Below are 27748 nucleotides of genomic sequence, written 5' to 3'. Positions count from 1 at the left end.
CTTTCTTATGTCTTCCAACATGTCTGTTGGAGGTAAGTCTGAATCTCACATCTCTCTTCCTTTTTACTTTTTAAATTTCATTTCTGGGCACTCATTGTTCCCACACCTGAAAACTATCTTTTTTTTTTTTTTTTCATTGTCGTGTGTATATGTTAATCCCGAACTCCTAATTTATCCACCCCCCTTTTCTCTTTGGTAACCATAAGTTGATTTTCTAAGTCTGCGGGCTATTTCTGCTTTGTAAATAAGTTCATTTGTATCTTTTTTTTTTTTTTTTTAGATTCCGCATTTAAGTGATATCGTATGATATTTGTCTTTCTCTGTCTGGCTTACTTCACTTAGTATGATAATCTCTAGGTCCAACCATGTTACTGCAAATGGCATTATTTCATTCTTTCTATGGCTGAGTAATATTCCATTGCAGAAAACTACCTTTTGTCTATATTATGCCTTTGTTAATTACCACGTGGGATGTTTAAACATGAGTTAAGATTTGGGGGGTCATTTTCTTTTAAGCTTTTTGTGGGAGCGTGGCATAATACTTGGTAAATAGCAGATGTTCAATAAATGCCAGTGGATCAAACAGTGTAATGAAAACGTTGTTCACAAAAATCAAAGTTCAAAGACATTAAAATATATTGAATTGGCATAAATTAAATCTCAGATTAATTCTAATTAATTTCTAATCTTTTCTCAACAAATCAGACATGTAAAAGGATTCTACAGAAGAAATTTCATCTCTTTTTAATCATCACTACTATTACCTTTATGTCAGCATTTTTATGATGATGAATCATATCATTCATCATTTTTCATCAGGGTTCATACAATACTGTATATATTTTAATGTTTCTTAATATATCTTTATTAAAATAAAGATTTAAAATGTATATAGCTTTGGGCATGTGTGTGGTAAGGGAGACAGAGAGGAGATTTGTGTGTGTGTGTGTGGAGGGGGTGTCAAGACACATAGAAGACAGAATTTTTCCAGCTTACAATGTCAAAACCTAGGATCATTTTACTAGTTAAGAGATTATGATCTCCAACTCTCACAATTATTTTACACTTTTAACAGTTTCACTATTCACAATATACAGTAAAATGCAGTGCATCAAAATATACTTGGACTAAGTTGTTTTTTCACTTTTATAGTTAAAGACAAAGAAACTTGAGAAGTTAAGAATGTTGGTCAACCGAAAAACAACAAAAAATTGTTAACCCAATTAGACGTTAATTAAAGTCATAAGTTAAACAAACCATAGTTATTTTTATCTCTGCTAATTGTTGCCCAGTAAGCTTCAAATATTTTTTATTAATTTGCTGGTGGCAAAATATTCTTGAGATCACTTATCCCATCCACTCCCACTTTCTAGCGGCTACCATAAACAATAAACACATATCACTACACCAATGGGAGAGTGGCTTTACTTTTGATGAGACACCTATGAAGCACTTAATAATTCTTATTATACCAGAAAAAACAATGTTTTGCCTTATCCAGCTAAATAAATGAACAAACAAACAAATACATATATGAACAAACAAGTAAATGTAGGGATTGGGATGGTAGGGAGTTACAGTGAAGTGGGTTTTGCAGTGCCCATAGAGCTCTCAAAGACCCCAGTTTCTACTGAAGAATCACTAGCTCTGGCCTGGCTGTTTCTTAGGAGGCACTCGAGGGAGGGTTAGATGACTGGGGATTCACAGAATCAAGGGGGAGGATGCCTGGGAACTTACAAAATGTGACAGAGTAGACAAATATCTTTGATTGGCTAAGGCACTATAACCATCATTTTAAAAAATTATCTACACACTCATAAAACAGTGGGGCAATGTTATTTTGATAGCACTCTACATATATTTTTACCATTATATTTTGATCTTACTTTATATATAACCTTTTCTAAATGTGACTATAGAGTGATACAGAAGATTTGATTTGTTGAGTACTTTCTATGAGTCAGCGAGCTAAGTGATTTTCATATGTTACCTCAATCAGTTCTCACAACAACCCTACAAAGTAGGTACTATTACTTCCTTATTTGACGGATGAGAAAACTTATGCTTAGAAGTAACTAGCCTCAGGCTACCTGTTTAAAGAGTGGCAGAGGTGAGCATAGAATAGGACTCAAACTAGGCACAATCTGACAAGAGGCTTGTTCTCCCAACTACTAAGCAAACTGCCACTGTGAAATAATTTAGTCTTCGGTATCACTTTCTGTTGATGTGATTAGAAAATGCCATTCATAAAAGGCACATATAGGGACTTCCCTGGCGGTTCAGTGGTTAAGGTTTCGCCTCCCAATGCAGGGGATGCAGGTTTGATCTCTGGTCGGGGAGCTAAGATCCTAGACGCCTCTGGGCCAAAACAAAACAAAACATGAAACAGAAGCAATACTGTAACAAATTCAATAAAGACTTTAAAAATGGTCCACATCAGGGGACTTCCCTGGTGGTCCAGTGGTAAAGAATCCGCCTTATAATGCAGGGGACGCGGGTTCCATCCCTGATCAGGAAACTAAGATCCCACACGTGGTGGGGCAACTAAGCCCGCGTGCCACAACTACTGAGCTCGCGTGCCTCAACGAGAGAGCCTGTGTGCCACAAACTACAGAACTCACGCGCTCTGGAACCTGCGCCACAACTAGAGAAGAGAAAATCCACACGCCACAACTAAAGAGAAGCCCACATGCCGCAACTAAGACCCAACGCAGCCAAAAATAAATAAATAAATAATAAATAAATCTCAAGAAAAGATATAGACATAAAGTTATTTAAAAAATGGTCCACATCAAAAAAAAACTTTAAAAAAGCACATATATTAAGGAAATATATGAAAAGTGCTATGAGAATAATCTTGCTTAGTTTTTGAGATGAATAGTGTTTGAAAAAATGATTATAGTGACTAAGCCAATCAAAGGTAAAATTGTTCTTCACTTTTCACATGCATTTCAAGGCACATTTCTTAGACTAAGGCAATAGACACAACCTCTTAAGATATTTTGAAATGTGACATGTTAGATATGATGGGAAAAGGAGCACTCTTGCTGATATTAAAGAAAGGATACACACACACAGAGACATCAGTTGGCATATGATCAAGTGGTTTTTCCTTGGTCTTGTACATTACAACCTGCTTCACTCCCATTGTGCCTTTTCGAGGCTGACTCTAAATCACAGCCTAGACATCCTTACTCTGGAAAAGGCCTTCCTACATCTTGGCATTGAATTAGGTCAAGGTGCCGCTCCTGTGTGCTCCCATAGCCATATCAAAGCACATAACACAATTCCATGAATTTAACACTTGAAGATTATAGGCCAGTTATTTTGAAGAATGTTTCAATTTGTTCGGTGTGTGTGATATTTTCATATAATTAGATTCAGATTGTGTATATCCTATGATATTCAGGAATATCATAGAAGTGATGCTGTGTTCTTAGGCACACAATGTCCACTTAGACAGTATTTGGTGACATTATATTGATCACTTGATTAAGGTGGTGTCTGTTAGATTCTCTATTGTATTATTACACCTTTCCCCACTGTAGTTAGTATTTCACCAGCAGCTTTATGGTGAGGCACTGAAGCCTCCTTTCCACAGCCATGTGTGTGAGCTTGGAAGCAGATTCTTTAGCTCTTCAAATGTCTGCAGCCCTGGCCAACAACTGACCGCAACCTAAGCTGCTTCCAGATTCCTGACCGTCAAAACTGTGTGAGATAATAAATATTTATTGTTTTAAGATGCTAAGTTTTGGAGTAATTTGTTACATTGCAATAGATAACTAAGACACACTATACCTACCTCTCATCTTCCGAAAGTTTTTGTCACTTTTCATCTGTTATAGTCTTTCCACTTCTTTGCACTTAGGGGTTTATTCTTTTTTTCCTTTCTTGCTGCCATTTTAATTGCATTTGGGGGAAAATAAAGATAAACAAATATATTCAATTTTCCACATTTTATCAGAAGTCCAAGGAAGTGAATCTTAAGTACAGATTTGAAGGAAGGCAAGGGTAGGACTTAATGATGCTGTGTAAGAAAAACATTTGAGACAGAAGAAATATGAGATAAATACTAAGAGGCAGAAAAATACTTTTAGAGAAAATAATAAGCAACTGAAAAATATTTTAATTTCATATTTAGTAAATGTAATTCTGATTTTTAAATGTATAATTTTAAGAATAATATTTTTGTCTGTCCAGCATCTCACTCCTTCTTCTGGAAACAGAACTGTCTTCCTTTTGGAGGAACTGCTCTTCTCTTTACTCAAACTCTGTTGTTCTAGTCAGGCTGCTGATTATAGAACTGGTCATTCTGTTCATAAGAAGAGGCATATGATCTAAGGCTGGTATCTTTTGTCCTTCCCTGAGAATTTTCAAATGAGATTTAAAGACGAGAAATAGTCCTTTGAGATGTCAAAATCCAGGTTCTCCAGGGCAGAAGGTTGCAGTGTCTAATAAGACCGAAAGCTGACTCAGAAAAGCACAAATGAGAGCTGGCTGGAGAAAGTCTAGCTGTGCCCCTGTTCCTGTGATCCTGGAGGTCCAGCTAGATCCATGCCCTTCCTGAGATTTTGCTGCTCAGGTCAGTATATTTCTTGTTTCACCCATGGTAGCTCAGATTTGGTTTCTGTTACTTGCAACCCAAGGAGTTCTTGCTTCAATAGTGTCCTCTCCACGACCCCCATGAAGTCTTCTCCCCTGAGGAGAGCAGAAGAGAGTGCTTTTGGATCCGTGATTTGAGATAGCCTTTCGGGGTCCTCAGGGGCTCCAGTGTAAGTAGAAAATCTCATCTTCTAGTGGCCTTCTGCTAACACTGCTCAGGAAGTATTCAGGGGGTGAAGAAGGAGAGTTGTGTACATAAACACACACACACACACACACACACACACACCCCTGTCCAGCTTTTTTGCCAACACAATAATATTTATTGAAGGTCTATTATATTTCAGGCACTTTCACAAACATCTGTTCTGCATTAGTCTAAGAACCTAGATTTTCAGACTGTTCCTAATTATAGATGAGATAACACCTTTAATACAAAAGATGTTAAATATTAGTCTTTATGAAATGGGAAAGTTATGAGCAAAGACTCATTCTGTGCACCTTTCTATACCTTCTCCAGGTTTAATCACCATTTGGGTGTCTCTTTTGCTTTCATAATAAAAGGTTATCCCAAGAAACTTGAAAGAAGATTGCAAATGCAAATGCTATTTCAGTATTACTATTTGAATGGCTTGTTTCTAAAGACATCTTGAAAAAGACTATAAAAAATGAACAAAAAATCCAAATTAAACGATAACTAAATAGCGTGACTTGCCTTGAAATTCTAGCTTTATTCATGTAAGTTTGTGTCCTCCAAAGAAGTGGACTGAAACAAGTCAGCCCAAATCTATATAAACAGACTTAAGTTTGGGAGAGCTGCGGTGTTAAAGGCATTAATTCCAACTTCGATTATACTTTGAAACATGGACAAGTAGTGTTTGTCCAGTAATTTCTCATGTGTTTTTCCCCCCTCAGTCCTCCTGGGGGAAAATGGTTATGACAGCTTAGAGCTTTCTTCTGAAGAAATTTCTACACTAGCAAAGGTACCAACTTTTCACTTTCACAGTGGGTGGTCCAGCACAGAAATTCCCCAGTGGCTGAGATTCCGGAGGCTGACTGGGCCTCCCATAAGCTAAAGTGTTTAAACATTTTTATATGTAATTTAAGATGTGAACTGTTATAATTAAAAATGGGTAATTAGATTTTTCCCTTGGAAAAGTGTAAGGAATTCCCAGCATATTCTGTAGAGTTAAGACTATAAGTCTGTGTCAAAAATTAAACTCCTTCTTGCTCACTTTTTAAAACAATGTAATTTCTTGATTCCTTATATTGCTTTTCCATTTTTTACCCTGTATTCTATACCCTTCTAATGTTTTTCTTAATTGTTAAACATACACATATATATTTAACATAAAATTCATAATGTTTTGTTTTCTAAATTTTTTAATAAAAAGTTATTGAACACTGTTGTAAGACTGTTCTAGAAACAATAGAGGATAGGAAGCTAATAATCATTTATTAAGATAAGTGTTCTATGCCCAACACGTCATTTAATTATGATAACAAATCTATGAAATAGGCACTGCTATCCCATTTTACAGATGAGGAAACTGAGGTGCCAAGAGATTAATTTGCCTAAAATCACCTAACTAGAAACTAGTAAAACTGAATTTAAACCTGGGATTGTTTGACCTCCAAAGGTTTTTCTCTTAACCACACTATAATGTTGTTTCTACTCATTGACCCAAACCATTTTATAATACTTACTCAACTCATTCCATGATGGTTCCAACTCAGAAACAACCACCTCTAAGTAATGCAGATGTGTTAACTACTACACATAGAATGATACAACCTATGTAGGTAGAAAGTTTAAGATAAACAAGAAGAGATAAATCACGTAAGCATATAACTGAAACCTAAGTTAGAATTCAGTAAGTACCTTAGGGGTGGTACAAAGTATCTTGGACTTTCAGAAAGAGTGAGCATACTTCTGGTTGGGAAGATTAAGACATCATGTTTGAGATTCCTTTTGATTTTGACTTTGAAGATGAGCAGGGTTTTAATAGAAGTGGAGGGAGAGCATTTCAGGCAGAGGAAAAAGCACGATAAAGACTTAATAGTAGCTGTGGGATGAGTTTGGTGAACCAAGAATAATGCAACCTGGGGAAGTAGTGGAAGATAAAGCTGGGAAACTAAACTGTGGCTAGAATGTGGCAATCATTGAAAGCTAGACTAAGAAGTTTGGAGTTCACTGTGCAGGCACTGAGCAGACGGGAGTGAGGTTTCTGTGCAGTATAATGAATGGAGAGATGCTGTACTTTAGTAAGTTGATGTGGCAAGGATGTGTAACCAGACTGCAACAAGAAGTAAACTAGATGGTTTAAACTGGGGTATGATAGAGACAAAAGAGGAGATAGAGCTGACAAAGGCAGCCAAAAACTACATTGAATGAGAGGGTTTAGAAAAAGGACAAATTCAGAAAAACTTCAAGTGTCTGAGTCATAAACTTCAGTTATTCTGACTGAATGATGATGCCATTAGCAGAAATGTGGAAATGATATTCATTTGAAGAATAATTTCTTAAGTTGGGTGAACAAGAAAAGGAATCATGGCAAGGCAGATAGGGAGAAATACAGTTTTGGAATCTCACCAGCAGGAAGTCCAGATTTTCCTGGTACAAAATTCCCCAACTGACACATTCAACCAAGACTGATTTTACTGAGATTTCAAGTTGCTGGCAACCTATTGTGATTTATAAGGCAGCCAAAAGCTTGCCAAAAACTTTTCATTTATTCGTCAACTGTTTCAAAAAATCCACACCATTAGATAGTCTGATATGGATTTAGGCTTCGACAACAAAAGGTCCCTAAATGTTATTAGATTGTCCACCTTTTTTCAAAAAGATCTGAATAGGTTGAAATACAGAATTGAAACTACAATTGGAATTCAATGATAGATATGGGTAATTTTTACATTTAAAAAAATCAATAAGTAACCAAAGTGATGAAGTTGGCTTACAGAAACTCCTTAAAACTAAGTTATCAGGGATTTTAGTGGATACAGTAGCCAGCCTTCATGATGACCCCAATTATTCCAGGCTCCTATAATTCACATCTTGCAATCCCCTTTCACAATGAATAAGGTTAACCTATGTAGCTAATAGGATTTGTGGAAATGATGATGTGTGGCTTCCAAGGCTGTGCTTTCTTTTGGATCACTTTCTCTGGGGGAGAAGTAGCTGCCATGTCATGAGGACACTCAGGCAGCCTTACGAAGAAATCTATGTGGTGAGGAACTGAGGCTGTCTGCCAACACCCAGTATGAACTTCCAGCCACGTGACGGAGCATCTCTGAAGCAGAACCTACAGCGCCAGTCAAACTTTCAGATGGCTACAACCTCAGCCACTCTCTTGAATCCAACCTCATGATAGACCTTGAACTAGGACCACTTAGCTAAGCTGCTCCCAAATTCCTGACGCACGGAAACTGAGATATTAAACTGAGATACTGTTGCTTTCAGCCACTAACTTTTGCAGTAATTTGCTACATATTAATAGATAATATATTTGGAAGTGGGTTGCTGCATAACAAATCCTAAAAATGAGGGAGAGGCACTGGAATTAGGCAGTAGCAGAAACTAAGAGAATGTTGAAGAAAGTATTAGTGGAAGTTGAAAATATCTTGAACAGACTGTTATTATAAACCTGATGGCCTTTGAGGAGGCTGCTAGTGAGGAAAATGTTATAGGAAACTGGACGAATGAGGATATTTTTAATTCAGTGGCAAAAGGTTGAGCAACGATATCACCTGCAGTGATGTGGGAACTGGAAAATGAATCTAATAAAATAGATGATCTAGTTAAGGGATTTTCAGTCAGAGTGTTAAAGGTGCTGTTTGATTTCTTCTTGCTGTTTATGGTCAAAGGAGAGAGGGGGAAGATAAGCTAAAGGACGGATTGTTAAACTAAAAAAAAAGCCAAGACTTAGTCTTGAAAATTTCCAGCCTCTCAAGATGGGAAACAATGCAAAAACAAAGAAATGGCTTCTGAGCAAAGATCAAATCCAGGCACTGTCAGGCAATCATAGCATAAAAATGAAGCCGAGGATATGATTGTAAAATCCTTTGCTAAGATCTTAGAAAGATCTAAGATTATGACTCATAAGAGCTAGTACGTCAGGCATTAGGGCTTCTAGGAAGCTTTAGGGTACTGTCTATCAGTAATCTCAGCAGAAACCCTGAGTAGATAAGGGATTATCTCAAACAGATTTGTAGGTGTGGCTTTTGTATGATGGAGTAAACCCCAGTAAGATTCACAGGAGACCCGCAAATTTTTAAAAAATACTTAATTGTTAGAAACATCAGCAGCTTGGACTGAAAAGAACAGAGATAGAACAAAAGGAAAAGAGCCTTTGGACGTATAGGCAGGAACCAGACTGAGAAAATTACACAGCTTCAAACGTAGGCTACCTTTCATGGAAAAATAAGTTAACTCAGAAGGCAGAAACCAAGAGCTTAAAGGTCAGAGCCAAGATTCATGGAAAATCATTCCCAAGAGGCAGTAGGAATAAGTTCTAATGAAAGAACCTCCAATATTTTTCTAGCTGGACTACAGAATCACTATGGACCAGTGACTCCTATATTCCTCTTGCTTTTTGCCCTTTGAACAGGAACATGTATAATGGTTACCCTATTCCTCCTCCATCATTGTATGTCAGGTGTCGGGGGACGTTGGCGGTGGGTGGACAGATATCTTACCTCTTTAATCACAGGTCTTCAGATCAAAGAGCTGTTCTCAAGGAGCTATGCTCAAGGAACTGTACCCAGAAAGCTTCATCCACACCTGGGCCTGGTTGAGATGACAAGATTCTAGACTTTGAGATGATGCTGTAACAGGATGAAACTTTTGGTGGCCTTGAGAAGGTGTGAGTACAATTTACCTGTGGGATGAGGGATAGAGGATGGACTCCAGGGTCAGCCTCCAACATGGCCCCCAAATAATTCTTGCTTCCTGATATTCATGCCCCTGTGTAGTCCCTCCCTTCCCACACTGGATAGGGCTGACTTGTGTAACCAATAGTATAGTATGGAAATGACAATATGTGGCTGCCAAGACTAGGACATAAAGATTATTGTGGCTTCTGCCTTGCTCTCTCTTGGATCACTCACTCTGGGGGAAGTCAGAAATCATGTCATTTCATAAGATCACTCAAGCAGCCCTAAGGACAGACCCATGTGGTAAGGAACTGAGCCAGCATGAACCTGACTGCCATATAAGTGGGCCATCTTAGGAGCAGATCCTCCAGCCCCAGTCAAACTTTCAGAGGATTGTAGATCTAGCTGAGATTTTAACTGTAACCTCACGAGAGACACTAAACCAGGATTACCCAGCTAAGTTGCTCTCAAATTCCTGAGTCACAGAAATTGTGAAAGATAATGACCGTTCATTGTTGTTTTCAGCCAGTAAATTTTGGGGTAATCTTTATGAAACAACAGATAACTAAAACAATGAACTACAATCTTATGAGGTAATAGTTGAAATGACTGCTTAAAAATATTTTGTGTTTTTCAACTGCATCAATTGAACAAAGGTTCCATATCAGCTATGGTAATAGTTCACTTCTAGACTTATATCAATTTAAGATATCGTATATAGTTTGAGTCATATACTTTGAAAGACATTGGCAAACACATTGAGAGCACTAAAGGACTATCAGGATAGTGAAGAGAACAAAATATAACATGAAGAGTACGTGAAAACAACTAGTGATTTGTGCTTAAGAACAGCTGGTGACCCTTTGAGTAAACTTAGAGGTGACATGGCACCTGTACATGTGTTTAAAGCATGAGCACAAGAAACATGTCATAGATATATCTTGCATATCCTATGTTAAAAGGGGAGAAAGAGAACAAAAGGCTAAAAGTTATAGAACAGTAGATTTTAACTAACACAGAGAAGCATTTTTTGATGCTTCCAATTCTCTAACAAAAGAATAATTTCTTCATAGGAAGAGTTGAAACACAGGCTAGATTATCACCTATAAAAAATGTAGTACAGAAAAATACTGGATTAGGATGTTGGATGAACTTTGCAAAATGTCTTTAAGGCTGCTTTCCGAGCTGATCTAAGATACATTTATTCAGCTGCCTACAATAAATAGCAGATTTATAGGAACTCCCTTCCACAAACTTCCAAAGTCTTGTAGAAGTTTCATCACAGGTGACACAGTGGACATTTTGCAGATCCATGGAATGTAATTAGTGTTTTCCCAATTACATGAGCATCTAGAAACAAAGCAGAGAGACAACTACAGAAGGAAGATACCTCCATCATCCTAATTTGTTCTGAAGATTAAAAAAAAAAGTTCTCTGGGATAGATGTATTTTCTGAAGCTAAGATTCAGATTCAGTTTTGGCCTCATTTTAAAGCAGAACATTGTGGATTAGACTGATTTATAAGATTTAAGGTCAACTTGCATATCACAAAGTACAAAGAAGGTAAGCATAAATCATTTTCTCCACTGGGAGTCATTTCATTATCTACTGTTTGAGGAACATCTAGAGGATCCATTATGTGCCATATTTGTAAGTGTTAAGCTTTCAATCAACTAAGCAAAGTCATATAATTGTTGATGACAGAGTTCGGAAAAGATCTGAGGATTCTAAATTCTTAATGTAATCCTCACAATTTGGGGGTTTCCTAAGAGCTATATTATTTTTTCTGGAGTGATAAAAATAAAAACTACACAGGAGGCACAAACTACTATGTAAAAAGTAAATAAGCTACAAGCATATATTGTACAGCACAGGGAATATATCCAATATTTTATAATAACTTTAAATGGAGTATAATCTGTAAAAATATTGAATTGCTATGTTGTACACCTGAAACTAATATAATGTTGTAAGTCAACTAAAACAAAACAAAAAAATACACAGAAGATGAGTTGATGTCTTCATCCTTAAAAAATATCTTAGGAATTACTGCTGGGAAAATATTTACAATTATACAAACGACAATATGCCTGCAACACTTTATTAGATAATTTTGTCTAATGTAATAATAGTTCTTTAAACAGAAATGTGGTAAACAAAACTATACTCATTTCCAATTGTCTCTGAAGTTATTAAGGAATCTTTTCTCAGTTTTACCATTTATAAATTGGGATTAATATTTATGTAGAACATATATGAATGTTATGCAAACACTGATTTGTTATCTACTGTGCTTTGAAGAGGAAGATTCTGATAATTGTGAAACACTTTTTTAAAAAAGTTTCATTTCTCAAATTTATTAAGACAGTGATCGTATGTTCATTGAATAATGCATATTAAAATGCCAACCTTAAGCCTAAAGTAAACATTTTTTTTTTGATGTTACACAGGCTCAGTGTCCTGAGCTCTTCCCAGGGAATGTAAAAGCCCATTCTTAGGTTGCTGTCTTAGAAAAAGCTCATGTTCAACATCTTTTCTTATCATTGATCCTCGAGGCTAAGCCTCCCAAGCTATTTTTCCATCATCATTATTTTTATTTTATATTACCAGTATAGATTAAGTAGAAAAATATATAAGGCAAAGTATTCATAAATATATCAACATTTGAACATGGATACTTGCCTTTCAAACTCTTAGTTAATATGCCAAGATTTTTAGATTGTAGTTCAAAGTTCTTAAGTTCTTTGCTTTATAACTGAGGGGGAATGTCTGCTTTTTTCACTTCTTACAAAATGTTTCTAGCCTATGAGCCTTCACCAGTCCCTGGGATCCACTGGGATTAACATTTTTAAACTGCAAATACACAAAAAGCAAAGGGCCAAGGCTTTCCAAATAGGTATAAATTTGTTTTTGTGGTGGTACATGAGGTAATCTTAATTATTAAGAAGAATGGAGAACACTCATTTTCAACATATATTGCAATTAAATGCAGTTTCTTTAAAAACTGGATTGGTCTGGGTTTAGAATCTAGAAAATGTATAAGAAAGTATATTTCTGATAATGATAGGAGTACCCACTTTTCATATTGGATGGCTACTTATATGTGACAATGTTAAATATTTAAAATACTGAAAAATTAATGTATTTATTTCCCTTCTTAGAAAGGCTGCTGCAGGCTTTTTAATTCGAAAGGCATTGTTAACCTATTAAGGTTTAGTGTTAAGGACATTATAATATAAACTAACTAAAACGTTGAATGTCTTTGAACATGGAATATAATTTTTTATAGCTATGCATTTATTTCCTGTAATGGAAGCTAACCTCATATAATTATTTTATTTTTTTTACTCCTTTGTTTTTTTTTTTTTTGGCTGTGCCACGCGTCATGCGGTATCTTAATTCCCTGACCAGGGATCGAACCCGTGACCCCTGCAGTGGAAGCGCGGAATCCTAACCCCTGGACTGCAAGGGAATTCCCTATAATTTTGAAAAGAAAATAAATTTTAAAATGTAGAATGAATGGATTTCTATTTTCTCAACCATCTTTATAAATCATATGCCAATATCAAAATATCTCATTGTTATTGGCATACAGAATATTTATGAAAGTTCAATATCCCTTTTCTTTAAGTCACAGCTTAAAGTAAGTTTTCAGTGTTTGACTTAAAATTAATTCATTCTCAACTTGTATAATCCTTAGCGCTAATATATTAATTACAGTTCTTCCTTTGTGGCTCTGATATTTACAGTTTAATTCATAGTAAGATAATATTTGAAATAACACTATCAGTGCAACAAAGAACATGCATCTTCATATTTTAGAATATAATTTCCTAGAGACTTTAATACATTATTATAGCTCATAAAAGCCTATGGTTAACTCCGTGCATTAAAAAACACTGAAGAAATAAATACATACTATTTCAGATGGTATAATGGAAAAGAAGAGAGATTCAGTGTGGAATACACTGACCATTACCAGGGATTCATGGGTCACCTATCCTCTTTATTCATTTTTAAGTAAAAGCAAGATCAAAACCATCAATTCAATAGCACAAGTATTCAGATTGCATTTCTTTAAAAAGTGTTTTGGGGAATGCAGTTTGGGGAACATCTGGCCCATCGACATGCAAATAAATCTTAGTAAATACTTGACTTGGAGCTGCTAACATTGACCACTTATAGTCTAAACATGTCACATAAGACTAAAACTTTTCTTTAGCTCTGAGCTCTTATGATAGTTTCCCACTGATTTAAAAAAAAAAAAAAAAGGCAGAAATGTCATTCCTTTCAGTAAAGGATTTGAGGGAACTTTTTAAGGACATAGGGTCTTTTTTTAATTTAACATATATGTAATTAAATTATTGGGGAAATTTTTTCTTAAAAACAAACACTAAATTATGAGCTAAACTGGATCTTATATATCTTTGTATCCTCAGATCCTAACAGTACCCAGCACCAGGTAGAAATTCACTAAATAGGAATTGAACTAATTATTTTACAAATGAAATAAAACAAATATTAAAAAAATTTAGCATCATTAGTATTATTAAGTTTGGCATTAGTTCAATGATAACAACTCAGTTTATTTTGTTTTCAAGGGTCAAATCTGTATCATTAAACATTAACATTTTATAGGTAAGTCAAAACTTTATACAGTTAGGCACAGTTGTATAAATACTATTTATTAACTCATATTAATTTTAAATTAATTTTTAAATTAATATGGAAGTAATCAATGTTTTTCTGGTTAAAATCCCAAGCATGAAATATATTAAATAGGAAGCAAATGTAAATGAACTGTTGATGTCAAGTCACAAAGAGTTAAAAAATAGAAATGTATAATAGAAGTGTGAATAGGTCTGAACATCTGTCACATATTGCTAACTAGAATAAGTGTCTTTGTTTAATTGAATCTGGAGTTTATTTGCATTTATTCCAGACACTTGGAAACTAGCTATTGTTACTGTGATTGTTGTTGAACTTTTAATGGATCAGATGCCATGTCAATTTTAATAGGCAGTAATTTTTGGTCTAAAAGTATGAATGTGTGAAAATTAAAACAAAATGGAAATGCTGACAGATGTTCAGCTTGAAGATCGCTACCTTGGACTTTATCTTGTGTTTTCAAGTTCTCTTTTCTCATCAGATGCTTTAAGAAAACCTCTAAACAGCTCTTGAAATGACAGTACATCTTCACTGAGATCTCCTTCTTGAATCTGCATATTTTTATTCTCAAATTATGTTAAATGTGCAGATCTACTCTAGGACTACTAAATATATAGTAAGTAATACTAATTTACTAAAAAGAATTGCTCCCTCTAGTGAATTCACAGCATTACTTCAATCTCTGGCACGGTTGCACTGAGTAATTTAATAAATGATAAAAATGATAATGACTATTAGGTTGATGATAGTGGTCTGGTCTGCTTTTGTGGTATTAACTTTTAATGTTTTCTGTGCTTGAACATAGGGAAGTTTCATAATGATCAACTGGAGCTGCTTTCTGGATACTTCAGAACACTACATTAAAAAAACCTGCATTGAAAAGATAATTTATTTCTAAAACTCTTCGGATTACTTTTGAAACACATTTGGTGCCAAGTTATTAGCAGGGCTATGACCATGTTAACTTCAGCAAAGTAAAGAGGGTGATTTAAAGCAATTGTCCTAATAGTTAAATTATGGTAGAATAAGTTTAACTGGAAATCTAATTCTAGACATACTGCCTGTCTTTGCTCTGGTTGCCATATACCTCAGAAAAATTAGACATTTTTAACCTTTTTCCTCTCTGCTAGTCAGAAATGCTGTGCAACTAATGATACAGATATAAAAATATTTGACATTCTTTGGAGTTTCATTTAAATTTCTATTACAATACCTTAAAATAAAGTAAAATAGTGGGGCTGCTGTGAAAGGAAGAGCACCATTTAATTCTCAGTTTGTTAATGCAAGACCTGGCCTTCAAATAATTCATTTTAAATCACAGGAAGGAGAAATTAAAATTGTGAAGTCATGCAGGTGATTACATTTATACAACTAATTAATTTAAATGTGACAATAATAATAGAGCAAAACAAAACGAAATCAGTCAGGAAACTCACTTTTCTTTCAAAGCAGGATTCCATTTTCTGGGGAATTTGAAATATCTGGATAATTATTTCTGTACTTGGCCACTTTGCCTGAACAGGCAAAACCTTTTTACAGTGTAATTTCACTTAATAAAGCAGATGGTATGGGTTACCAATCCCATCAAGTTCGTTTTTCTGTATCAATAATAACAGAGTAACTCCATCAAGTTTTATGTAGTTTTCACCTTCCAAGTGCTTAGCAAACATTAATTTATCATCGCAGCACTCCCATGAGGAGGAAGGAATTTTTAATAAATAAAATATAATAAAATATATTCTAGATTGATTTATTTGAAAGCACCTGTGAACGACAAACAGAGAAACTCTAAAAATTAAATGATTATATTAATTATATGAAAGAAGGTAATATTGTTTTATGCCTAACTCTCCTTGGAAGTCATTTCAGGAGGAACTCATGGGCGTAAGGGGCCTATCCAGGTTTTACAAATTTCTCTCCTTTCTCAAGTGAAGGAACCATTAGCAACTTTTCCTTGGAGACACGACTGAGCCCACGCGAGGTGCAACCCGGGTCTCGCGAACCCATGCGGCCGGCTTTTCCCGGTGTTCCCCGGACCCCCCGGAGCAGAAGCCCCGCCCCGAACGCCGCCGCCGGCCGCGCCCGCGACCCCCTCGGCCGCTCGCCCGCTGGGTGAGGCGGGGATTCCGGTGCCAGGAGCCCAGTTAGGTAGGTAGTGCTCAGGGTTTCAGTCACCTCTGCCTTTCTCGAGCCTTCCTCCCTGCCCTCCAAGGCCAAGCGCGCCACTAATTCTGAAAAGCCTGCAGCTTCGTCCTCGCCCCCGGCCTCTCTGCGCGCACCTCTTACTCCTTGCTCCGAGGTGGAGCGGCGCTCTGAACTGGGGGAGGCCTGGGCCGGAGCGGGAGGCCCGCGGTCCTGCGCGCGAGGCCGGCCCGGGGCTGGTGGGCGGTGGAGGGCGAGGCGGGCCCCGGGCCGGGTGTGCGGGCGCCGGGCGCGGCTCGGGCCTCGCCAGCCTGCGCTCCTGGCGCGTCGCGACCCCGGCGCGGCCGGGCCAGAAAGGAGCGGAGCAGGCGGTGCTCTAGGCTCCAGAGAATGGGAAGGGTATCCATACACAAGGAAGGCGGGCGACGTTTGCGGCCTTCGCCGTCCCACACGTTCCCAAACGGTGGGGCCTGATTACAAGTCGAGGGAGGCGACCTACGTCCAACTGGGCGAAGAGTGACTTCCGTCTTACTCGGAGTCCGCATTTCGTGTCACAGCTCTCAGCGACTTTCCCAATTCCTGGGCTCTGTCCTTTGTGGAAACTTAAAGAATGGCTGCCCCTGAACGTTCTTAAAGCTTTCTGGTTGTTCCTGTGTGGAGTGTTGAACGTTGGTTTGCACCAAAGCGGTTGAGCTATCACTATGGGCAAACCTCACATCCCAGCACCGCTCGTTGAGTGACGATGAGTGTCCAAAGGTGACATCGGTGCCTTTGTAGTAGTAACTGATGAGGAAGAACATTTTATTTACTTATTTATTTTAATGTCATAAGTAGTGAGAAATCAAGGGTTTGGATGAGTGTATAAGAGTTCAGAGGAAGGAGAAAGGCAGGGGTATAAAACCAGAAGACATTTATTTGGTATATTCCCGGCCTTTCTCTTGCACTGTCTGAGAAAAGGGCCCGCTTTGAAAAGATGAAATGAGATTCAGGAAAGTTCATTGTTTCTCAGATGGGGAAGATATTTCCGTTTTCCTCAGAATATTTCTGCTTTTGATCACTCTTGATTTAGGGGGATAGAAAGGCTAAGTACGAATTGGACTTCATTTCATCAAACCTGTCTGTCTTCATTGAGGTTTTGTTAGCCCTTTCGTTCCTTACAGTTAAATACGGCACCCCTCTCCCCCCGCCAATGGTTCAGATATAGCCCATTCAGTTAATAGCCTATCTCTGTCTACAAAGAATTTGATTTGGTTTTTAAAACTACACATACGGAAAAGAATACAAATAAAATGTAACTATTAACACTCAAAGTGGGAGTGAAATTATTATTTGCTAAAGTTGATTAGCATATTTGGCTCTGAGCTTCCCCATGTTCCTTGGATGAAATGTATTGATACTTTCTGCTCAGAGTGAATGAATAGTAAAAGAACTAGAAGGCATTTTGGTTTCTGCGAGGGCTTTCTGTAAAATCCTTAACCTGCCACTAGAGGCTGCTCTTAATTCTTAACATGAGAGGACTAATCTCCACAGTCAATAAGGAACAGGAAGTTACTACTTTGGAAATTGCATTGCCTTGCTATTCACATGTTGATGTCTTTTTCCCACTAACAGTTCTTTCTTTTAAAAAATATTGTTATTATTATCATATATTTTGGGGCTTATATCAATTCTGTTTGTTTGGTTGTTGTTATCCAAATAGAAGATGAAGACACTCTTATTTTGGCTTATACTCTCGTATTTCAACATGGTATGTAGGTAGGCCTGGGATGCTTTTGGTTGCTATTACTGAATTTCCTTTTATGCAGTTAGAAAGAAAACTCACTTTAAAAAAAAAATATTTATTTATTTATTTATTTTTGGCTGTGTTGGGTCTTCATTTCTTTGCGAGGGCTTTCTCTAGTGGCGGCAAGCGGGGGCCACTCTTCATCGCGGTGCGCGGGCCTCTCACTATCGTGGCTTCTCTTGTTGCGGAGCACAGGCTCCAGACGCGCAGGCTCAGTAGTTGTGGCTCACGGGCCCAGGTGCTCCGCGGCATGTGGGATCTTCCCAGACGAGGGCTCGAACCCGCGTCCTCTGCATTAGCAGGCAGATTCTCAACCACTGCGCCACCAGGGAAGCCCCCGAAAACTCACTTTTTATTAAGGCACAATTCATGACCAAAATGCGTTGTGTCTATCACTTTTCTTATTAACCATTATGGTGAATTAAATGGTTATTCTCTTTTACCCGCTGTCTTTTTTAATAAAATAAGGGATATTCAGAAAGGACTTTCCAAATAGGCAAGATATAATTAGGTCTCAAATAAGCAAAGAACGAATGAGTACAAGGTGAAGATTTATGAAAAGTTCTGACAGCTGAGAGAGGCTTTATTTCTCATCAGAGGCATATTGCATTCAAAATATTTTAATTTCTGACAAGTGCGATCCACCACTTAAGTGTCATATGGCAAAGTATTAAGCTGCAACATGAGTCTTAAAGTAAACATTCAGCTTTCTACATGATATACAAGACCTGCCCTTTTTGACTTCCAGGTCTCATTGCAACTTGCAAAGGGGATGGATTTTAGCATTTATTGAGCTCCTGCTCTGTGCCAATTACTGTGCTAGGTGTTTTATGAACAGTTATTTCATTTTATCCTAACAAGTCTTATGGAGCAGATATTAGCACCTTTTTAAAATGAGGAGATAGGCTTAGTGAAGTTAAAAGTAACTTGTTCAGGATCCAACAGCTATCGAGGGGCGAAGCTGAGATCAGATCTGGTCTGGTTGATGACAAAGCCATCTTTCTAATTCATCATGCTCGAAGAAGTTTAGCAAGAACAAGGGTACTATTAAGGAATCTTTCATGTATTTGATAAATAGTTCTTGAATTTTATTTTCACCAGTTAAGTTCCATACTTATTCAGATTTCCTTCATTTTTATCTGTTGCTCCTTTTCTGTGTCAGGATACCATATTGCCTTTTATTGTTATATGTCCTTGAGGCTCCTCTTGGTTGCAACAGTTTCTCAGACTTTTATTGTTTTTGATGCCTTTGACAGTTTTGAGTACCAGTCAGGTATCAATATTTTGTAGTCTGTCCCTCAGTTGCAATTTGCCCCATGTTTTTCTCATGATTAGATTAGGGTTATGGATTTGGGGAGAATGACCAGAGAGGTGAAGTGCCACCTCATCACATCATATCAAAGGTACATACTAACAGTATGATTTATCAGTGATGTTGACGTGGAACACCTGGCTGAGGTAGTGTTTGTCAGGGTCTCCACCTTAAAGTTGCCTTTTTTCTTCCTTTTCATGCTGTACTCTTTAGAAGGAAGTTACTACGCATAGCCTGCACTTAAGGAGAGGGAAGCTCTGCTCCACCTCCTTGAGGGTGGAGTATCTACATCAATTATGTGGACTTCTATACAGGATATTTGTGTGCTCTTCCCCATTTATTAATTTATTTAATCACTTATTTATGTCAGTGTGGACTCATGGATATTTATTTTATACTTTGGGTTATAATTCAGTACTACTTCATCTATCCGTTAGTCCAGCTTTGGCCATTGGGAGCTCTTTCAGTTGGTTTCTGTGTCTCTCTCTTTTACATACCCCCATGATGGTGAGCTGTCTTGTTTTGTTTTTGAGCACTTCCTTACTTTCTGGCATTATAAGATGCTCCAGACTCATCTTGTATACTTCTTGCCGTAGTCCTAAGATCAGCCATTTTTCCAAGGAGTCCTGGTTTCTTTTCTTGGAGAACAGTATTAGAAATCAAGATATGGGTGCTAAATGTGCTCAGTACTACTGGGGTGTTGTTGCTTCTAGTCTGTCAGCTGACAGAACAAGGAAAGATATGTGTGTATATTGACCTCTCTATATACACATATCTATAAATATCTCTATATGCAACCATCTGTCTCTGCATGAAGCTAAACATGAGTTCATACTGATGCGTCAAACTCTAATCCATTAGCACATGGATCATTCTAGCCCCCTTCCCTTGCTTATTTGTAACCTCTCATTCCCATAGTGCAAAACCTGGCTCCCACCATCTGCCCTCCATTTGCTTAATTGTTCAGTTCCACCAGATATGTATAGCAGAGTCAGAATTGTTAACCAGAACTTCTATGGGAAACAACTTTATCAACTAAAATACAGTGCTTATATATAGTTTCTTCTGCCCTTAGTCTTATAGACTCCACTCATTTTCACAGTTACAGAGGTCAGCACTTTTCCCTCCACCCCATTCATTGAGGTTGTAAATAAATTTGTAATAAGTTAGATTTTTTTGGTCACATTCTGTATTCAATCTGGGATCCTCTGACCTCCTAAATGATTTTTTTTTTCTAATTTGCACACGTTAATGTTTATTCTTTGTACTGTAAAGTTCTGTGGGATTTGACAAACGTAAGAGATATAGATTTTTCAGGTATAGATTTTGGAGGCATCTCTGTATATATGACAGTTAAAGTCATGCAGGCATGGCACCCCAAAGGGTAACATGTGGAATAAAAAATAGGAAGGAGTACAGAACCTGGGAAACATCAACACTTAAGGGGCAGGTGGAGGAAGAGAAACCAGAAAAAGAGAACGAGAAAGAGTGGTCAGAGATGTATGAGAGAGAGAGAGAGCTCTAAGGAAGCCCAGGGAGGAGAATGTCAAGAAGGAGGATGTTAGGGGTTGAATTGTGTCACCTCAAAAATTTATATGTTGAAATTCTAACCCCCAGTACCTCAGAATGTGACCTTATTTGGAGATTGGGTCTTTACAGAGGTAATCAAGTTAAAGTGAGATCTTTAGGGTAGGCCTAATCCAGTATGACTGGTGTCCTTTTAAAAAGGGGAAATTTGGACACAGAGATACACAGGGACAGTGCCATGTAAACATGAAGATAGCTATCTAAGCCATCAAGAGAGGCTTGGGACAGATCATTCCTCCACAGCCCGCAGAAGTAAACAACCCTGCAGACACCTTGATTTCAGACTTTAGCCTTCAAAACTATGAGACAACAAATTTCTGTTGTTTAAGCCACCCAGTTTGTCGTACTTTGTTATGACAGCTTTAGCAAACTAATATAGAAGGACTGGTCAGTTATTTTGGTTGTTAATGATTGTTCACGTAAGATAAGAAATGAAAACATGCCCATTGACTTAGCAAGAACCATTTCAGATGCAAAAATTATAATGTGGTGGATTGAGGAGTGAATAGTAGGTGACCAAGTGGAGACTAGTCGTAGGCTTTTGCTTTAAATAAAATTGGTGATGCAGGAAATGAAGGCAGTTTGTTGAGGCTCTCACCACTTCAAACTTCCCACTTAGTTGTACTTGATTCTCTTTCTACTTCTAAACACCTTACAGTAGAAAAATCAAATTAGTATTTCTAATTCTTTATTTTCAGTATTTTATTTCTCTATTAAAAAAAATTTAGTGGTTCTGTCATGACTTTGTTAAAGTAACATTTGTTAAGTAGAGCACAGGGTGCTGGATGGTGAATCATGGTACAACAGACCAGTAGAGAAACTGGAAGAGAGGAGTATATTACTCACAGGTCCTGGAGGAAATACAAGGCATGTCTTGAGGGGCCACATGGGAAGGTCAAGACAGAGTGCAGACAAACAGAACAATAGGAACTGGGGAACATGCTTTCATAAGGGTTCATGGGAGGAGTGCTTTGGGGTTCCCTGCGCTAAGGCAGAATTGGTCAATTCCGACCAAAAGAGCAGGGTTTTGGTAAGTTCCATGGGAGTTTTATCTAAGAAACACACAAGGTCCTGGGAGGAGGGTAGACTGTTGGTTACAAGGGCTATTGAGGGAGTCATATCAGGAACTTAATTTGTTTGTGACTTTGTGGGTTGTTATCTAGGGTGTGTGCTTGCATGAGGGGCTTGTATCAATTTAAGGTCCGTCTAGGCCACTTGGTCAAACAAAATGATGCCAAGGCAGCAGTACCATGAAGTAGTTTACCTGAACTCTTGACAGTTTCCTTAGTTGCCTATGGGATAAAGGCCTCAGGTTAACTTTCAGGACTTCACATATTCTGGACCCTACTACATCAATTCAGGTTTGTGATCCTGCATTGTGATCCTCATCCCTTCCTCTCTTATACATTATATCAAGTTTATTAAAAACTCTGGCCTTTTCTCCCCAACTTTGTTGTGTCCCTCTAGCTGTATCTTACTCATCCTTCAAGATAAAGTTTAAGGCCTAATTCAGTTAAGACTTGGCCAACTCTGTTTTTTTAGTTTAATTTAATTTAATTTTTTTTTTTTTTGGCTGCGTTGGGTCTTTGTTGCTGCACGCGGGATTTCTCTAGTTGCGGCGAGCAGGGGCTACTCTTTGTTGCAGGGTGTGGGCTTCTCATTGCGGTGGCTTCTCTTGTTGTGGACTATGGGCTCCTAGGCGCCCGGGCTTCAGTAGTTGTGGCACTCAGGCTCAGTAGTGGTGGCTCGTGGGCTCTAGAGTGCAGGCTCAGTAATTGCGGTGCACAGGCTTAGTTGCTCCATGGCATGTGGGATCTTCCCGGACCAGGGCTCGAACCCATGTTCCCTGCATTGGCAGGTGGATTCTTAACCACTGCACCACCAGGGAAGTCTGGCCAACTCTTTAAATTACTGTTTAAGGCCAACTTTTGTTATTAAAATATCAGTTGAAAGCTAACAATTTCTATTTACTAATATACATTTAAAGATGTATCTTCAGAGGCAAATAGAAAATCGGGAATATTTCTGAAAAATGCTAGTCAAACAGCCCTACTTTTATCTAAAAACCTCACATAGTACATCGGTTAGCTGATGTGGTTGAGCAGATATAGTTTCGTGCAACCCTGGGAGGGACTCCATGTTGGTGTCGAGTTTCAATCCGTCAACAATTTGTATGCCTGCTTCCTCCTAGCTGAATTCTCAGCCAACTGAGAGACAAATAAGGAGTTATTACAGATAAAGACTAGGTTGGAGGACATAGCTTCGTGAGCAGTAAAAATAACAAACCCAGAGAATTAGGTAGACCCACCACCCTGCCACAACTCCCTGGGCAACTTCATGTCCACTTCCCCTACCCCACAGGGAGCCTTTATTGCTAAGTTTGTTTTATTTCTGAAAACATATCAGAACATACACTCTCTGGACAGGTAGACTCCTAGAAGAGAAAAGAAGTATGAATTGACCCAAGTATGCCCAAAATATGAGGGGAGAAGTGATTAAAGAGACAGAGAAGGGTCCTACTCCTCAATATGAGGGGAGGAGTAAAGGGGCAGAGAAGGGTCAGTACTTTTGCTCCGTTAGAAGGTACCTCTGCATTGAAGGACACATTAGGTGTTGGAAATACATTCATTTCTAACATCTGGGGAGAAAGAAAAGGGATTCTTGCCAGAGAAATTTCCTAGGGACTTATAGCACTTGCATCAATAGTCTAGAAAACTTCGAGAAAGAATCTTTCTCTTCTACCATCTCTGAAATAATCCAAAGATCACCCTAATTCTTATTTTTTTCTTTTTTTTGGCTGCATTGGGTCTTCGTTGTTGTGCACGCACTTTCTCTAGTTGCGGTGAGCGGGGGCTACTCTTTGTTGCGCTGCACAGGCTTCTCATTGCAGTGGCTTCTCTTATTGCAGGGCACAGGCTCCAGGCGCACGGGCTTCAGTAGTTGCAGTATGCGGGCTCAGTAGTTGTGGCACGTGGGCCCCTAGAGCACGTGGGCTTCAGTAGTTGTGGCTCGCGGGCTCTAGAGCTTAATGTCCTCTGCATTGGCAGGCGGATTCTTAACCACTGCACCACCAGGGAAGTCCTTATCACCCGAATTCTTGAGTTTGCTTTGTGGATAGCTGCACCCTTGACTTAATATTTATAATTTCCTATTATCTATCGACGGTGTCTGGTTTGAAAAAGATTGGCAGTTAACAAAACAAGGCACAACTAAAACTATGGCCATATCTGTAAGGTGTATATGAAATCGAAGTGCCCACGTTGGATCTTGTATACTTAAATCTTATTCTTTATTGCTTCAAATTAAAGACCCTCCTTCCCCAATATCAACATGAAATATGAAAATAAAAACATCCACATGAGAAAATCTAAGCATGGCAGTCAGAACCAGAATTTAGGGTAGATTCTGGGGCAGTGTTACATGCAGCATGAATTTGGTGAATGAGGTTAGAAGATCAGATCCCAGTTGACCACTAGGACTCTTCTCAGCTAACTGCTAAAAATGTTGTAAAACCCATGTTGCTCTGTTCTATTCTGAAGTTATGACTGCACATTTGATTTAAAAGTTTAACCTAAACTTTGATAATTTATATACAGTCATTGACTAATCTTAGCTGGATCCAGAGTGTAGCCTATCACTCTATATTTGAAAGAAAAAAAAAAAAAGCACAGCCCTTTACTTACCCCAACTTATGCATGTGTTAGTTTACCAGGAATTTTGTCTAAATTTTTTATAGCTTCCTTCTTGATAAAACAAGTTTAGACTTTTCTGAAAAATCAGAGCATTGAATCTCCTTATTATCATCTTGTGGGTAAACCTTTCAGGAACAGCATACATTTATTTGAGCTTTTATTGATTCTTATACCTAGACCTTTAATTCCTTGGATAGGAATCATTTCCACCACTCAGGGATAATCATTGTCATAATGTTGACATAGATCCTTCCAATTATAATACATCTTTAATTTATCTTGAAGTGTTGATTGCAAAGGTATATTAATTATAGTTATAGATTTTATGATACTGTATCAAGAGTTGTTTTATTTTTTCCCCTAAGAGAAGATAGCTGAGGAGGAAGCTTAGCAATATTTTCTCTAAATCTTTTACAGGCTAAAACAACTGGAGCCATGCTCTACATCCTATAATTTTGGACCTTAATAATTAGCCTATGTGTTAGATGCAAAATTATTTATCTGGGAAAATCTTACCTTTGTACAGTGGTTCTACTTTTGGAATGGAAGTCTATTCAGACAGCTGCTTCTCAACTTTCATAAGAATATGTCAACATTTCCCTCAGTTTGTCTGTCTGTTAAAGTAGCAAGAGAGAAAATCTGTATTCAGACTCACTACTATTTTGATAAAACATCAAAACTCAGTTGAAAATAGTATTTTTGAGAGGTTATCTGAAGAATATATAGTCCATTTCATTTGTCTAGAAGTCTTAAAATTTAACTTTGGATTAAGTCAGATATCAGTTAGCTGAGATTGACTTTTGAATTTAGCAAGTCCTGACCTCAACAAGCGCACTTTAAGTGGAATGGTGGGGATTAAAGCCCAATTAGGATGGGCTCAAGGGAGAAATTTTAGATGAACCTAGACAACTCTGTTTTGTTTCGTTTTTGTCTTTTATTTGCTGATAAAATCTTGGACATAACAAATGCTGTATAATATCGGTTGAATGAATAAATGAATATCTCTAAGTATTTATCTAAAAGGGATCCCTGATAGTAGAATTGCTAGGTCTGATGGCATACCCATTTAAAATCTGATAGTTTCTGCTAAATTCTCCTCTAAAAAAGCGTGGACAACTCTTTAGAGAAAATTTGCATTAAGTAGGAGAGATCTGGAAAGAGAAATAGGGTTAAGAGATTTTGGGGGGAAATAATACCATGGTTCTCTGCTGTTGCAAAGAATCCAGTAGATAAGGAAACACTGATGGTACGAGAGAGGACGTAGATTTATTAGTGCAGTGCTTTGGGAAGTTGAACAAAGATGGGACCTAGTGCATTGGCCTTAGCTAGGAGCTCCGCCGTAATGGAAGAGAAGGTAGAGCATATGGGAATGTGAACGCTGGTATCTTATTCTGGTGTACGGGAACATCATAATTTATTTAACAAGTTTAGCAACTGCGATAGGTTTTTCACTTTCAGGAGCTCTGAGGTGAAAATCCTTTCATCCTTATATACCTTGTGAATGTCTTTATATAGCATCTAAAGGATACATCTCTAGAAGCTATATTGCTGGGTCAAAGGAAAAGCATATTTAAAATTGTAAAATATGTTGCCAAGTTCCCATTTAAAACACTGTTCCAATCCACACTGCTACCAGCTGTGGTGAGAGGGCCACTTCCCCATCCCTGCATCAACAGTGAATTTTACCAATCTCTTTAGTTTTGGTTGATCTGGTAGGTGAAAAATGGTATCTCTGTTTTGATTTTGTGTATTTGGGGATATTCTTTCTCTTTTTTCAATTTCTGGGTGGCTTTTAAAAACATCTTATTGAGACATGATACACATACCATAAAATTCACCCATTTAAAGTGTACAATTAAATGATTTTCAAGGTTCATATATGTTATATCATGTATCAGGATTTCATTCCTTTTCTATAATATTGCATTACAGGTATATACCATCTTTTTAAAAATCCATTCATAATTTGATTTGTTTCATTTTTGACTATTACGAATAATGTTGCTATAAACATTTGCATACAACTTTTTGTGTGGGCATATGTTTTCATTTTTCTTGGATTTATACCTTGGAGTTAAATTGCTGGGTCCTATACTAACTCTATGTCTACTATTTTGAAGAACTGCCAAACTGTTTTCCAAAGCAGCTGCAGCATTTTAAATTCCTACAAGCAATGTATGAAGGTTCCAATTTCTCCATATCCTTGCCAACAGTTGTTATTGTCTGTCTTTTTTATTATTGCCATCCTAGTGAGTGTGAAGTGGTATCTCATTGTGGTTTTAATTTGCATTTCACTATTGGTTTGTAATGTTGAGCATCTTTTCATATGCTTACTGGATATTTGTTTATCTTTAGAGAAATATTTGTTCAAATCTTTTGCTCATTTTTTAATTGGGTCGTTTGTCTTTTTATTATTGAGTGTAAGAGTTCTTTATATATTCTGCATACCAGTCCCTAATCAGATATTTGATTTACAAATAGGGTTGTCATCACTTTCCTGATCGATTTACTTGCATTTTTAATTTTTTTTTTTTAGCAGTTTTGTAGTTTTAGCTTTTAGGTCTATGATGCATTTTGAGTTAATTTTTGTGTATGGTGTAAGAAAGTGGTCCAACCTTATTTTTTTGCATGTGGATATCCAGTTATCCCAGCACCATTTATTGAAAAGACTGTTTTTCCCCAGTGTATTGTTTTGTCAAAAATCAAATGACCATATACATAAGTATCTATTTCTGGACTCTCAGTTCTATTCCATTGACCTATATATCTATCCTTATGGCAGTATCACCTTGTATTGGTTATTGTAGCTGTGTAGTAAGTTTTAAATTTGAGAAACGTGAGTTCTACAACTTTGTTCTTACTTTGAAGATTCTTTTATTTATTCTGTGTTCATTTCAATATGAATTTTATGATCAGGTTTTCAGTTTCTGCAAAAAAGCAAGCTGAGATTTTTTAGGGATCATGTTGAATCTGTAGGTCAATTTGGGGAGTATTGCGGTTTTCACAGTATTAAGTCTTCCAATCTATGAACCTGAGATGTCTTTCCGTCTGTTTAGATCTTTACTTTTTTTTAACGATGTTTCCTAG

The 27748-nt window shown here is 37.4% G+C and overlaps 1 protein-coding gene across 1 annotated transcript in view; it reads left to right on the top strand.

Annotated features, from left to right (window-relative positions):
- PITX2 (paired like homeodomain 2) overlaps nt 1-27748 on the top strand; it is a 274777-nt gene that overhangs the window by 28965 nt on the left and 218064 nt on the right. The window lies entirely within an intron of this gene.

The sequence above is a fragment of the Balaenoptera borealis genome (assembly GCF_965194805.1).
Source record: "Balaenoptera borealis genome assembly, chromosome: 4".
NCBI lineage: Eukaryota > Metazoa > Chordata > Mammalia > Artiodactyla > Balaenopteridae > Balaenoptera > Balaenoptera borealis.
Note: the sequence above shows the minus strand (reverse complement) of the source record. Positions and strands in the feature narration are given on the sequence as shown.